This window comes from Nyctereutes procyonoides, unplaced genomic scaffold (assembly GCF_905146905.1).
Source record: "Nyctereutes procyonoides isolate TBG_1078 unplaced genomic scaffold, NYPRO_anot_genome, whole genome shotgun sequence".
NCBI classification, from domain to species: domain Eukaryota; kingdom Metazoa; phylum Chordata; class Mammalia; order Carnivora; family Canidae; genus Nyctereutes; species Nyctereutes procyonoides.
In genome coordinates, this window is record NW_026575025.1 from 4,577,553 (window position 1) to 4,591,934 (window position 14,382).

Consider the following 14,382-nt stretch of genomic DNA (forward strand, 5'->3'; position numbering starts at 1 on the left):
AACCATCCTCACCCTGGTTGAGATCCCCAAGTGGCAGGAGGAGGATGAGTAGGAGGCCGGGACACGGCCAGTCCCTGCCTGGCTGAACCACTGCGTCTAGCATCTGGTGCCCCCTGGAAGGCCTCAGAGGACAGAGGGACGGTCCTGCCCACGTCCCCATTCACTTGGGGCAGATGGCCCCTTGGTAGCACTGTAGGCCCCAGGGACAGGTGCCTCTGTGCCAAGGATGCTCCTGATCCGGGGTCTCCTCCACCTGCAGCAGGAAACATGCCATCCTTGCCTGTGGCTTCAGCCTCTCCTTGAGTTTAGCCAGCTGCAGTCGCAGGTCTGTGCCCAATGCTCTGATCAGGCTCTCAGCTCAGTGTCAGGAAGGTGGACAGACCTGGGCTACGACCCCCTTATCCCGGTGCCTGTCTCCTCCTTGCCTCTCAGCCTGCAGCCACCCCTCTGTGCTCGCTCTGCTCTGTGGGACCCTCTGAGACCCCTTCCAGCTGCTTCCCTGAGGTGGGGGCACAGGCCAGGGCGTGGGGAGGGGCATGGGGAGCACAAGGGGGCATTGTGGGGACAGTGGGCACCTGGCCCCATCCAGCCCCACATGCAGGAGCTTGGGTGGTTGAGTGCCCTGGGTCCCGGGGACCCCACCACTCCCCTTCTGTTCCTGGGGATCACAGCCTTCCAACACCAAGTAATAATGCCTCATGTAAACTCCCCTCCTCCGAGACACCTGGCATGCTTCAGGCTTCTCCCACCTGGTAGAAGTTTCTCTGTTGTGCTTTGGGAAAGCGGGTCCTGCCTTGCTTCTGGGCCATGTGGGGCTGCCTGGCTGGGACAGCAGGTGGGTCCGCCAAGCTCGGACTCCCCAAGAGTGGATTCCCGGCCTCCCACGGGCACCACAGGGCTTCGAGAGGCTGTGGACGGGAAGTGGGCGTGGGGGGAGCAGCCTCTGGAGGCCTGGGGAAGGCTGCACGAGGGCAGCGGCCACTGCAGTGCCTGTTTCTGTCCACAGCCAGGGCCTCCTGGGGATTCGTCTGTCATCTGTGGCCAGCTGGCAGAGGACTGGGGCCCAGTTCAGGGGTGTCTGCAGAGTGTGCAGGCTGGTCCCCCAGTAAGATGGAAGCCAGAGTACTGGCTCCACTGCAAGTATCCCCAGGAAGCTCAAGCCAGAGAGCAGAGTCTGAGGCACAGAACTCAAGTCTCACTGTACCCGACAGCCGATACTGGTGGCCTCACCCTGGCCACTCTCCGCAAAGCTGGACTGTCTTCATGGTCTATTGGTCTGGGGGCAAGGGGAGGATTTTCCCACTGGTGACCTTACCCCCACTGGTCAGAGTGTCACCTGCTGGGTGGCATCCCCACAACCAGGTGTGTGCATGAATGGGTGCTGGCCAGGTATGCACGGGGGACGCTGGGGAAGACCTGCGTGGGAGGGGGCTCTCGGGTAGGACGTGCCTGCAGGGAGCCACTTGGCGGCCACCCAGAGTTGCTGCCCAGAAGACCAGAGGTGGTGTGTCAGGGGTGCCCGATGGCCTGGGCATTGGTTGGCTGCTGGCCTGGACTGTGAAGTGGCTGGAGGTCTGGATCCACGCCAGTTTCCAGGCAGTGGCCAAAGATGTGGCTGACTGTTCCCTGGCCCAGAACACAGGGCTGTGGGGCTGAGGGGTCTGGGGAGGAGGGGCTGCACGGGCCTCCGCAAGGGGGCAGAGGCCTGTGTGTCCCACGGGAGTGCCCTCCTGAGATGCCACAGCAAGCCGGTGGGGGGCATGACCAGTTCAGAGGTCATCACCTCCTTCTCGGGTCTCTCTGTGGCTTGCTCAGTGGCCCTCGGGGCAGGACAGGGCTCTGCACAGCTGAACACACACAGGGTCCCTGGGGCTAGGCCGGCCCCGGGTCCTCATCCATCACGGAGGGCCAGAAACTGGTCCCCACGGTTTTTCCAGGTGTGGATTTGCTTTTCCTGCCGCAGAACTTCTGTTAGCCCATCGTCCATGGATGCAGCAGCATCTCCTCTGCTGCCGTGGACCCTGCCCCCGCGGCGTCCTGCTGGTGCGCTCATCTTGGGACAGTGAGGCGCAGCGAGGCTTCAGGCTTCACCCAGAAGCATCGGTCCGGTATTGAGGCGGGATGGCCCAGGAAGACTGGCTCACCAGGATGAGCCATGGTGGCGCCGGGAGACTGGCCGGGGAGGGGTGGGCTGTGTGCTGGGCAGCGATGTCCGTGCTGCTACCCGGTGGCCTGCTCTTCGAATGTGACTCTCCTTCCAGCCAGAGTCTTGGTTCTGAAGGGAGGGCCGCCCCCACCTGTGGACACAGGATGAGATAATAGAATCGTGGGTTGAGGGTCGCCTGGGGACCTCTCCTGCCTGTGAGCCACCAGGTGAAATGGGAAAGGTCGTCTTGGCTGGGGCAGTGGGTCCTCACATCTGCGGGGAAGTCAGACTGTGGCCCAGACTGGGAAGAAATACATGGAATCCAGAATAAATGCTTGTTTTCACAAACCTTCTTTTGGGATAACGTTTGGCTTACAGAACAGTTGCAAAAATAGCACAGAGACAAAGCGAGTGCCGCCCTGAGGTCCCCAGCAGCGCCACACTCAGCCACATGAGTAACCTTGTTCACCTGCGGACCATGCAGACGCCATCCCCACGCCTCTGACTTTTCCGTTGTCCCTTAGTTGTGTCATGACTCCTCTGCTGGGTGGCAGCTCCTCCTGTGTTCCCTTGTCTCCTCTGACCTTGACACTTTGAACAGCCCTGGTCAGGTATTTCCTAAAACGTTCCTGAGTTTGAGTTTGTTGGATGCTTTTTTCACGAGCGAGTGGAAGTTTTGCAGAAGTGAGGTGCCATCTTAGCGCACTGTATTGGGGTGCGTGTGATGTGGCTACACCGGGTTCCTGGTGGGGCCAACTAACCTCTGTCGCGTGGACGATGGGCTATCTGCCACGTTTCTCCACCACTTCCACTTCCTACCTTTTTTCTACTTCTTAGCTAATTTATTATTTTCTTACTTATTAACTGATGAATATCTGCAGGAAGTAACTTGAGTCTGTGCATATAACTTGTTTCTCTTTGAATGTGGGCCGCTGACCGCAGTGTCCATCAGTAGACACTTTCTGTAGCAATGAATCCCACGGGACCTGGTGGTGATTTCTCCTCCCCTCTCTCCTTCTAGCTTAAGGAATTGGAATTCCTCTCTAGGAATGAGCTGTTCCTTCTCTGGTATTTGCTTATCCAATCATTTATATTACAACGGACTTGTTGATATTTGTTATAGTCCCTGGGTTATAATCTCATTTTACAGCTACTAATTTTTTTGCTTAAATTTCTCCAGCTCCGGCTTTTGGGAGTGGCCTCAGATGGCCTCTGAGCCCTTCTGACACACTCCATCATTTTTTTGAACACTTCCTTATTTTCTGCCACCACAAGTTTATCTCATAATTTCCTGTCCAGGAGCTCAACTACTTCTCCAGGGAGCCCTGGTTCCTGTTATTGGAGAAGTGTATTTAGAAACCAAGCCCTGGGAGGCACCTGGCTGCCTCAGTCAGTGGAGCGTGTGACTCTTGATCTCAGGGTCATGAGTTCAAGCCCCACGTTGGATGTGGAGCTTACTTAAAATAATTTTTTTTTTAAAAAAAGCAAGACCTGGGCACTGGGTGTGGTCACTACTCCTTGGGTGTAGGTCCTCTCAGTGGGTCACACTAGAAAAATACATGTATGTATGTTACCTACATACACAAATCCATCCGTTTCTCTAATTCTACCTATTATTGATCATTTACCCAGTACATCTTACTTTAAGACACTGGGGGTGGGGCATTTTGTTACGCAGCAATAGCAATAGTAGAAGCACTTGGTGGGGACCTTGTGAACTTTATTTCCAGGCTCTGTGGCCAGATGGCTTCCGAGAAGACACTGTTGAAAGGTGGGGAGGGGGGAATGCATTTCCTTCCCTTTCCAGCCTCTTCAGAGCCTCTCTCCAGTTGCAGAGGATGGCTCCCACCTGTGTCAGCTCCCTTGGGCACACCCACCAACAGTCATGTCAACCCCCTCAGTGCCTCTTCTGCCCTGCCTCCAGCCACAAGAGTGGAAGCTATTCTCTGCTGCTCCTTTTTTTAATAAGATTTTTTTTTGAAGATTTTATTTATTTATTCATGAGAGACAGAGAGAGAGAGAGAGAGAGAGAGAGACAGAGACAGAAACAGAGACATAGGAAGAGGGAGAAGCTGGCTCCCTGCAGGGAGCCCAATGTGGGACTCCATCCCAGGATCCTGGGATCATGTCATGAGCCAAAGGCAGACTATGCTCAATCATGGAGTCATCTAGGCATCCCTCTGCTTCTCCTGATGTCCCTGCCTCAGGGCCCCCTTTTGCTCTGCCAGCCTTCAGCACCTAAGTAACCATTTCTCTGAATCCTCTGTGTTTGAAATCCCTAGTGTGGTTTCCTTTTCCTGTTGGGACAGTAACTGATACAAGGTGGATTTTTGGCTCAGTCCAGGAGCCAAGGGCTGGAGAGAGACTACAGAGCAGGTGAGAGGACAAGTGGGTCCCCAGAGACAGAGCCCCAGGGAGGAGGCTTCACAATTTGTGGGGTGCCACAGAACCAGGATTTGGGGGGAAGTATAGCACTAAGTAGTTACAATAGAGAAGAAGAAAGAAGAGTCTCACATCAATAATCTCATCTTCCACCTTGAAAAACTAGAAAAGAAAAAGAAAAGCTAATTAAACCCAGAGTAAGAAAGGAGTATCAAAGATAGGATGAAGCAGAAAACAAAATGAAGCACCAGAGGAAAATCAATGAATCAAATTGAAAAGCTGGTTATTTGAGAAGATTATAAAATTAACAAACTGATAGAAAACAGAGAAGACACAAAGTATGAACACCAGGAATGAGAGGCGACATCACTACAGATCCCACAGAGGTTAGAATGATAACAAAGCAAATATTGTGAACAACTTTCGTTTATAAATGTAGCAACTGAAATGAAATGGACAGATTTCTTAAAAGACATAATTCACTGGAATTATCCTCACTCAAGAAGAAGTAATTTGAAAGGCTCCCTATATTAAAGAAAGAAAACAAAACCAAAAACCTTCACACAAAGAAAGTTCTAGGCCCAGCTCTAGGCTCTAGGCTCACTGGTGAATTCCATTAAACATTTAAGGAATAAATAACACCAATGTGGCACAGACTCTTCCAGAAAAATTGAAAAGGAAGGAATATTTCCTACCCCTTTCTCTGAGGCCATATTAATTACTCTGAAGCCAAAACGACACAGACACCACAAAAGAAGAAAAATTATAGACTAACATCCCTCATGAACATAGATTCAAAAATTCTAAACAAACTTTTGGTAAATCTAATAACATTGGATAATCATGTCTAATTGGGGTTTATTCCAGGAATTCAGGGTTGATGATCATCAAAATCAATGTAAAGCACCATATTACCAGGCTAAAGAAGAAGAACCATATAATCCTCTCTAATAAATACAGAAAAAAAGAAAAAGACATTTAGCAAGGTTCAACACCCATTCCAATAAAAACTCTCAGCAATCTAAAAATAGAAGAGATTTTCCTGATAAAGGGCAATTATTAAAAGTGCACAGCTGACATCATGCTTAATGACTAAATGCTTTTCCCAGGAACACAACCAGGATACAGGCTCACACCTCATCCACCAATGCTGTGCTGAAACCACAGCCAGTGCAGTCAGGAAGAGAGGTTAATAAAAAAAGGAAGAAGTAAGATTGTCTTTATTCACAGGTGGCACAATCTTCTAGGTAGCAAATCTAGAATCTACAAAAAAAAGCTGCTATAATTAATGTGTGAGTCTATCAAGGTTGTAGTTTCCAGAAGATCAATGTACAAAAAATGATATTTTTATAAACTGACAACAATCAGACATTGAAATTAAAACACCATTTTCAAAAGTGTGAAAAACATGAAACACTGAGAGAAAAATCTGGCAACAGATGTGAAAGGCCCATGCAAGTGAACACAACACATTGCTGGGAAAAATTAAAGACATAACCAGTGGAGAGATAGACCATGTCTGTGTGTTGGAAGTTGCAGTATCACTAAGGTCAATTCTTCCCAAACTCCTCTGTAGATATGATGCGATCTCAGCCAAAACCCTAGCAGGCTCTTTTGTAGAAGTTGACAATTGATTCTGAGATTCAGATGGAAACGTGGAGGACAGAGAATAGTCAAAACAACCCTTAGACAGAATATGGTTGCAGGGCGGACGTTAACTGATATTACAGTTACCACTAAGCTACAGTAATCAGAGTAGTGTGTCTGAGCATAAAGGTAGACAAACCGATCGGTGTAACAGAGGAGAGAGTCCAGAAATAAACTCACCTGTATATAAACAACTAATTCTTAAAAAGTTGTGAACACTGTGCCATGAAGAGGGGCAGCCCTGCCCACGAAAGCTGGCAGGACCGCTGTATATCCACGTGCCCATGCGCACTTCAATAAACTTCAAGCCTTACCTCATGCCGCATGAAAACATTAACTCAAAATGGATCGTGTAAAACCTAAATGTATAAAATTTCTAGAGGAAAAGATAGGAGAAAATATTTGTGACCTTAAACCAGGGAAAGATTTCTTGCATATTCGTTACAATACCGAAGGCACTGCAGTCTTACATAGAAGAGCAACTTGGTAAATTGGATCTCATGAAGATGAAACTTCCACTCTTCAAAAGTTACTGGAGAGAAAATAGAGACAAGCCATTGGCATGGAGAATATTTACAAACGATTTCTGTGATAAAGGACTGGTGTCTAGAATATAGAAATAACTCCTTAGAGCTCAACAAAAACCACTCAGATAACTCAATAAATAGTACGCCAAAGACTTCAGTAGACACTCCACCAAAGGAGACATATGGACAGATGATAAGCACAGGGAAAGATTCTCAACATCGCTGGTCAATAGGGAAATGCAAATTAAAGCCATAACGAGACACCATCCTACACCTATTGTAGTGGCTAAAAATTAAGAAGACTGATGAGCGTGTACTGTGTAGATCCATTTACATAAAATCCCAGAAAATGCAAACTAATCTGTAGGGTCAGAAAAGAGATCAGAAGACTGATCATCCTAAGTGCTGACAAGGCTGTGGAGTGGGTGGACCTCACACTTAGGTGGCTACGTGATGCACCACCGTGTGACGGTTCCTGTGACGCTACCCCCCCCCCCCCCAGGTAGACAGGTCCACACGAAGACATGCTCACAGCGGATGGGTTTGTGATTGCCTTCAAACTGGAAACAACCCAAATGTCCATCAACAGGAGAATGAATAAACACGCCATTTTATGTCCACACGAAAGAAAAACCACTCAGTAATAAGAGGGCTTGAACGGGTGATACATGCAACGGTGCAGGTGAATCTCAGAGTAGTTATGCTGAGTGAAAGAAGCCACACAAACGAAGAGCGTGTACTGTGTAGATCCATTTACATAAAATCCCAGAAAATGCAAACTAATCTGTAGGGTCAGAAAAGAGATCAGAGGCACCTCTTGAGCAGGGAAGGAGCATGAGGAGTCTTTCACCGGTGATGGCTGTATGCAAGGTCACTGTGACCATGTATATGTGTCAAACTGATGATTGGACACTTAAGCATGTTCATTATGTATGAGCTACATCTCAGTAAAGCCACTTTAAAATATTTTTAATTGCAGCTATTAGGAGAAATTTTGTCCTGAATTTTCAAGAGCAGAAATCATGAGTGTTTTCCTTGTTGCAACATAAAATCATAGTCATAATTTATAAGGGGCACAAAATATTCTAGAATTATTTTAGCAATCAGAGATTTAAAATAAATTGTAAAAATATATCCCAAACACAACTGCAATGGTGGTAAAAAAGTCAGTGTTTGTAAGGGTTTTGGGGGAGGGCTGACTAGGTGGAGCAGTGTGATTTGAGGCAGCGGAATTCATGCCCTGTGCATTTGCTAAAACTACAGAACTTTTATGAGTGAAGCTTATATGTAAAATGAAAAAGGGAGGGTGGAGGTTGGGGATCCCAGGATGGCATGCAGAAACGTGACAGACAATCCAGCTGTGTTACAAATACGTGAACTGACTTCCCTGAGGGCTGGGGGAAGGTGCAGGGCTCTGTCCTTGGGGGGGTCCACACAGAGCCCTCTCCTGGGACTCAATACCACCTGGGCACATCTGATTTCCTGTTACTCATGAGCAATAGTCAACCCTCTGTGAAAAATGGCCACAGCACTGTCAATCAGTGGACAGCATCAGCTCTGATACAATTTTGAAACTCAAAGTAAACTTTGAGGAGACTCATGGGGTCCACTGCATGGCTAGTGAGCTCACGGTGCTCCTTCACCCTCCTTGATTCTTAGTTTCCTTATCTCTAGGATGGAGTAATAGGAGCACTTGCCTCCCAGGGCTTTGGATGAATTTAATCCATCCACATATCCATCCATCCATCCATCCATCCATCCATCCATCCATCCATCCACACATCCATCCACTATCAGTATGTGGCCACTGCCTGCAGATGATAAGCCCTCATGAGGTGCGAGCTGAGGAGAGCATAGAAAGCATACCCCATCACCCCAGGAGATTTCATTTCTTCATCCATCCACTCATCCACCCATAGACCATTCACTCACCCAATCATCTATCCACCCATTAACCTCTTCATCCACCCATCTACCCACCCATCTATCCATCCACACGCTCACCCACCCACCCACCCACCCACCCATCTACTATTCATCCATCCATCCACAATCCACCCATCCACCCACCCATCCATCCACTACCCAACCATCCACTATCCATCCATCCACTATCCATCCACCCATCCACTATCCATCCCATCCACTCTCCATCTTTTGATCCATCCATCCATCCACCATCCATCCATCCATCCATTATCCACTCATCCATCCATCCACAATCCACCCATCCATCATCCATTCACTATCCATCAATCCATCCACTATTTACCCATCCACCCACCCACCCATCCTTCCATCCATCAATCCACACATCCACTCATCCATCCACTCTCCATCTATCCATCTACACATCCATCCATCCATCCACCCACTATCCATCCATCCACTATCCGTCCATCCATCCATCCACACATCCATCCACCCATTATCCATCCATCCACCCATTATCCATCCACCCATCCATCCATCCACTATCCATCCATCCATCTATCCACTATCCATCCACCCATCCATCCATCCATCCACCCATCCATCCATCCACCCATCTATCCATCCATCCACTATCCGTCCATCCATACATCCACACATCCATCCATCCACACATCCACCCATCCATTCATCCATCCATCCACCCATTATCCATCCATCCATCCATCCATCCACAATCCATCCATCCATCCATCCACATATTCATCATCCATCCACTCTCCATCCATCCATCTAACCATCCATCCATCCATCCACCCATCTATTCATCCATCCACTATCCGTCCATTCATCCATCCACACATCTGTCCATTCACCCATCCACCCATCCGTCCATCCATCAACCCATTATCCATCCACCCATCCATCCATCCACTATCCATCCATCCATCTATCCACTATCCATCCATCCATCCACACATCTATCTATCCACCCATCCACCAATCCATCCATCCTCCATCCACCATCTATCCATCCATCCACACATCTATCTTCCACCCATCCACCAATCCATCCATCCACCATCCATCCATCCATCCATCCACCCATCCATCCATCCATCCACACATCCATCTCCATCCATCTTTGATCCATCCACCATCCATCCTTCCGCTATCCATCCATCCATCCATCCACATCCATCCATCCATCCATTCATCCATCCACATCCACTCATCCATCCATCCTCCATCCATCATCTATTCATCCATCCATCCATCCATCCACCCATCTATCCATCCATCCACTATCCGTCCATTCATCCATCCACACATCCTCCATTCACATCCACTCATCCATCCATCCATCCATCCATCCATCCATCCATCATCCATCCACTATCCATTCATCCATCCATCCATCCATCCATCATCCATCCACTATCCATCCATCCATTCATCCATCCATCAACTATCCATCCATCTTTTGATCCATCCACCATCCATCCACACATCTATCTATCCACCCATCCACCAATCCATCCATCCATCCATCCATCCATCCACCATCCATCCATCCATCCATACATCCACTCTCCATCCATCTTTTGATCCATCCACCATCCATCCTTCTGCTATCCATCCATCCATCCATCCATCCACAATCCATCCATCCATCCATTCATCCATCCACATATCCACTCATCCATCCGCTCTCCATCCATTCATCTACACATCCATCCATCCATCCACCCATCGATCCATCCATCCACTATCCATCCATTCATCCATCCACACATCCGTCCATTCACACATCCACTCATCCATTCATCCATTCATCCATCCATCCATCCATCATCCATCCACTATCCATCCATCCATTCATCCATCCATCACTATCCATCCATATTTTGATCCATCCACCATCCATCCATCCACTCTCCATCCATCCATCCATCCATCCATTCATTCATTCATCCATCCATCCACACATCTATCTATCCACCCATCCACCAATCCATCCATCCATCCATCCACACATCTATCTATCCACCCATCCACCAATCCATCCATCCATCCATCCATCCATCCATCCATCCATCCATCCATTATGCAATCATTCAACAATCCTTCCATCCACTCATGATCCACCTATCCCTCTCTCCCTTCCTCTCTCCCTCCACCACCCAGCCACCCGGAAGGAAAGTTACTGAGCACATTTACTGTGAAGCTGGCCTATGGAGGGGCCCACATAGGCTACGGCCCTCAAGGCATTTATAGCAAGAAGGCCAGTAGTGGCCACACATAGTGGCCAGGGTGGTGAGAGCCATGGTCAGGGCAAGGGCATGGCACTTGGGCCAGGTCTCAAGGTGGGGGTGACTTCTCAAAGGTGGCTGGTCTTCTGAAGCACAGTGGCCTTTTTCTCATAAGGAGGCCAGCCCAGTGGACACCTGTCCAGTGGAGCCCAAGCCAAGGAGCCCAGCCTACTGACTTGGCCTCTCCCCATTCTTACCCAGAATAAATACCTCTGAGTTCTTACCCACCTGCCCTTTACACACTATTGGGGGGAGGGTGAGTTAACATCCCACTAGTGAACCTTTGCAGTCCAGAGGCTGATGTTGTGGGACCTGGGCCTGCATACCCCAGGTCTTTCAGAATCTTTGAAAGTGCAGGAAGTAGACATGCTGTGATGTCTGAGTTCCCTTTCTGATGTTTTGGGGAGGACATGGGGAGGAGATAGGCATGGCTGGTGCTTTGTTTGCCTGCTCTTGTTCCTCAGACACTTACTTGCCTGGGACTCTGTCCCTGTGGCTGGCTGGGACTGGGGTCTCCTTGGGTGTCCAGAGGGCCTGAGAACCCATGATTTATCTGGGTGCACCCTCCATGTGCCTGACAAAGCTGGGCCAGAGCTGTGGATCTGAGATTGGGCTTTTGGTCTGAGAAGGGTATATGTACATATATATGAGAGAGAGACTTATTTTAAGGAATTGTGGAGGCTGCAAGTGTGAAGCCTGCAGGGTGAGCACCAGGGAAGAGCTGATGCTGCAGCTTCAGACCAAAGGCCATCTGGAGGCAGAATTCTTTCCTCTTGGGGGACCTCTTGTCTTTTTCCTGTTAAAGCCTTCAACTGATTGGATGAGGCCCACCCACATTATGCAGGGTGTCCTGTTCACATCTAAAACATAGCTTCACAGCAACATCTGGACTGGTGTTTTATCAAAAATTGGTACCATGTCCTGGCGATGTTGGTGCATAGAATTAACCTTCATGCCAGGTGACTCAGAACAAGGGATAGCGGGCTGGGGACACACCTGCTATCTTCAGGTCTCTCTGGCAGGTGTGAGGCTTCCTCTTCTCTCTTCTCTCCACAACCTTCCTTTCTTCCCCCTCGCCCCTCTCCCCCATTCCCTCCCTTACAGCCCTCCCTCATAACCCCTCTACTTCCTGGTGAGTCAGGTTTATGGACAGAAAAGCAGTGGGACAGTCACTTTGGGCTGTTTCATGACGTCTTTGTGGCCTCCTCCCTGTGGTAAATTCACGCAGTCCTTGGGAACAGTGTCTTGTCAGGGTAAACACTGCTGGGTGTGGGGCCTAGCGGGGAGGCTCCAGGTGTCCCCGGCCCTGTGCTGGGGGGGTCCGCCTGTTGGGGATGGGCAATCAGCGTCTCCTCAACAGCCTGCACTGAGGACAGGGGACGGGGAGTCCCCGTGGGGCCCAGGGGCAGGACAGGCTCCAGCTGTACAGGGGACACTTCTGGGGCAGACAGTCCTCTTCCCACATCTGTCCTCGTGGACAAGGTGACAGGGGCCTGTGTGTGTCCAAGCACCAGGCTTCTGCGGCCCTAGTCGGGCATTCTGTTCTCTATTTAGCAGAGCCTGCGCCCCACTGACTCACCTGTAAGGGGCCCCACGGTCACAGCGACAAAGCCCAGCCGGCCTTGGGGACTGCCCAGGGATCTGAAGGTGGCACTGAGCATGGGAAGCCATCCCAGACTCTACTCTGCTGGGGGTTGTGGGGCGATGCCGGTCACCCCAGCCTGACAGAGGGCTCACCACCGCCTTCTGAAGGCTCTGAACTGCCGCCCCATGCAGCCTGGTGTCACCTCTCTTCTGGGGTCCCTGAGACCCTGCCCCTGGGCCAGGAGTGTTAGGGTCACACCTCTGAGCCTCAGGTCAGCACTGCTGCCCCTCACATAGCAGATATAGGGCTGCCCTTCTCAGACTTCTCCCACCTCCTTCATTGCAGGGGAGGACCCCACTTTCTCTGTCCCCATGGGAGAACCCCACCTTCTCAGTCCCAGGGGAGGACTCCACCTCCTCCATCCAGTAGAGGACTCCCACCTTCTCCATCGCAGGGGAGGACCCCACCTTCTCAGTTCCAGGGGAGGACCGCACCTTCTCAGACCCCAGTAGAGGACTCCCACATCCTCCATCCCAGGGGAGGACCCCATCTTCTCTGTCCCAGGAGAGGACCCCACCTTCTCAGACCCCAGTAGAGGACTCCCACATCCTCCATCCCAGGGGAGGACCCCATCTTCTCTGTCCCAGGAGAGGACCCCACCTTCTCAGACCCCAGTAGAGGACTCCCACATCCTCCATCCCAGGGGAGGACCCCATCTTCTCTGTCCCAGGGGAGGACCTTACCTCCTTAGACTCAGTAGAGGACTCCCACCTTCTCCATTGCAGGGGAGGACCCCACCTTCTCCATCCCAGGAGAGAACCCCACCTTCTCCATCCTAGGGGAGAACCCCACCTTTTCAGTCCCAGGGTAGGATCCCACTTTCTCCATTCCAGGGGAGGACCCCCCTTCTTAGTTCCAGGGGAGGACTCCACCTTCTCAGACCCCAGCAGAGGACTCCCACCTCCTCCATCCCAGGGGAGGACCCTACCTCCTCTGTTCCCAGGGGAGGACCTCACCTTCTCAGACTCAGTAGAGGACTCCCACCTTCTCCATCCCAGTGGAGGACCCCCCTTCTTAGTTCCAGGAGAGGATCCCACCTCCTCCATCCCAGGGGAGGACCCTACCTCCTCTGTTCCCAGGGGAGAACCTCACCTTTTCAGACTCAGTAGAGGACTCCCACCTCCTCCATCCCAGTGGAGGACCCCACTTTCTCCATCCTGGGGGAGGACCCCAACTTCTCAGTTCCTGGGGAGGTCTCCTGCCTCTCATACTCAGGGCAGGAGGGGCTGGGCTGGGTGTCTAGTGTTGGGCCAGGATTTCTCTGAATCCCACCAGGACAGAGGAAGCCTGTCATGGAAAATCACTGCCTCTAGGGGCTGTGAGGGGGCCCCCTGTCCTGGGTTTCCTCAGGGCTCAGTGCCAGACTGTTCGGCCCCACAGGGAAGTGGCACAATGGGCCCGCTGGCCCCTCTGGCTCTGGTTTCCTAATCCCTGCTGCTCCTGGCTCAGGCCACATGCTCGTGCCTGGAGCCCTGGGTTCCTGCACAGGTGACAGTTCCTAGGCCTGGGGCTGGTGGCACAGTGGGATGGGAGGAGCTTCATCCCAGGCTCCCTGGGAATGGCAGGCTTTGTGCCCTTGGCCCCGGTTATCCTCCAGGGCACTGGCCCCTCCATGGGCCCTGCAAGGAGTGGTCAGGTGGTGTGAGCAGGCTTCTTGCCCCTGTGGTGTGGTGCAGAAGAAGGGCCCACCAGGAGGTGGCAAGCCAAGGGGCACCTGGTCCCGGTCAGTCCCTGTGAGGGGAGCTGGGTCAGGGAAGCAGGACATCCTCCTAGCCCAGCATTTCAGTGGTT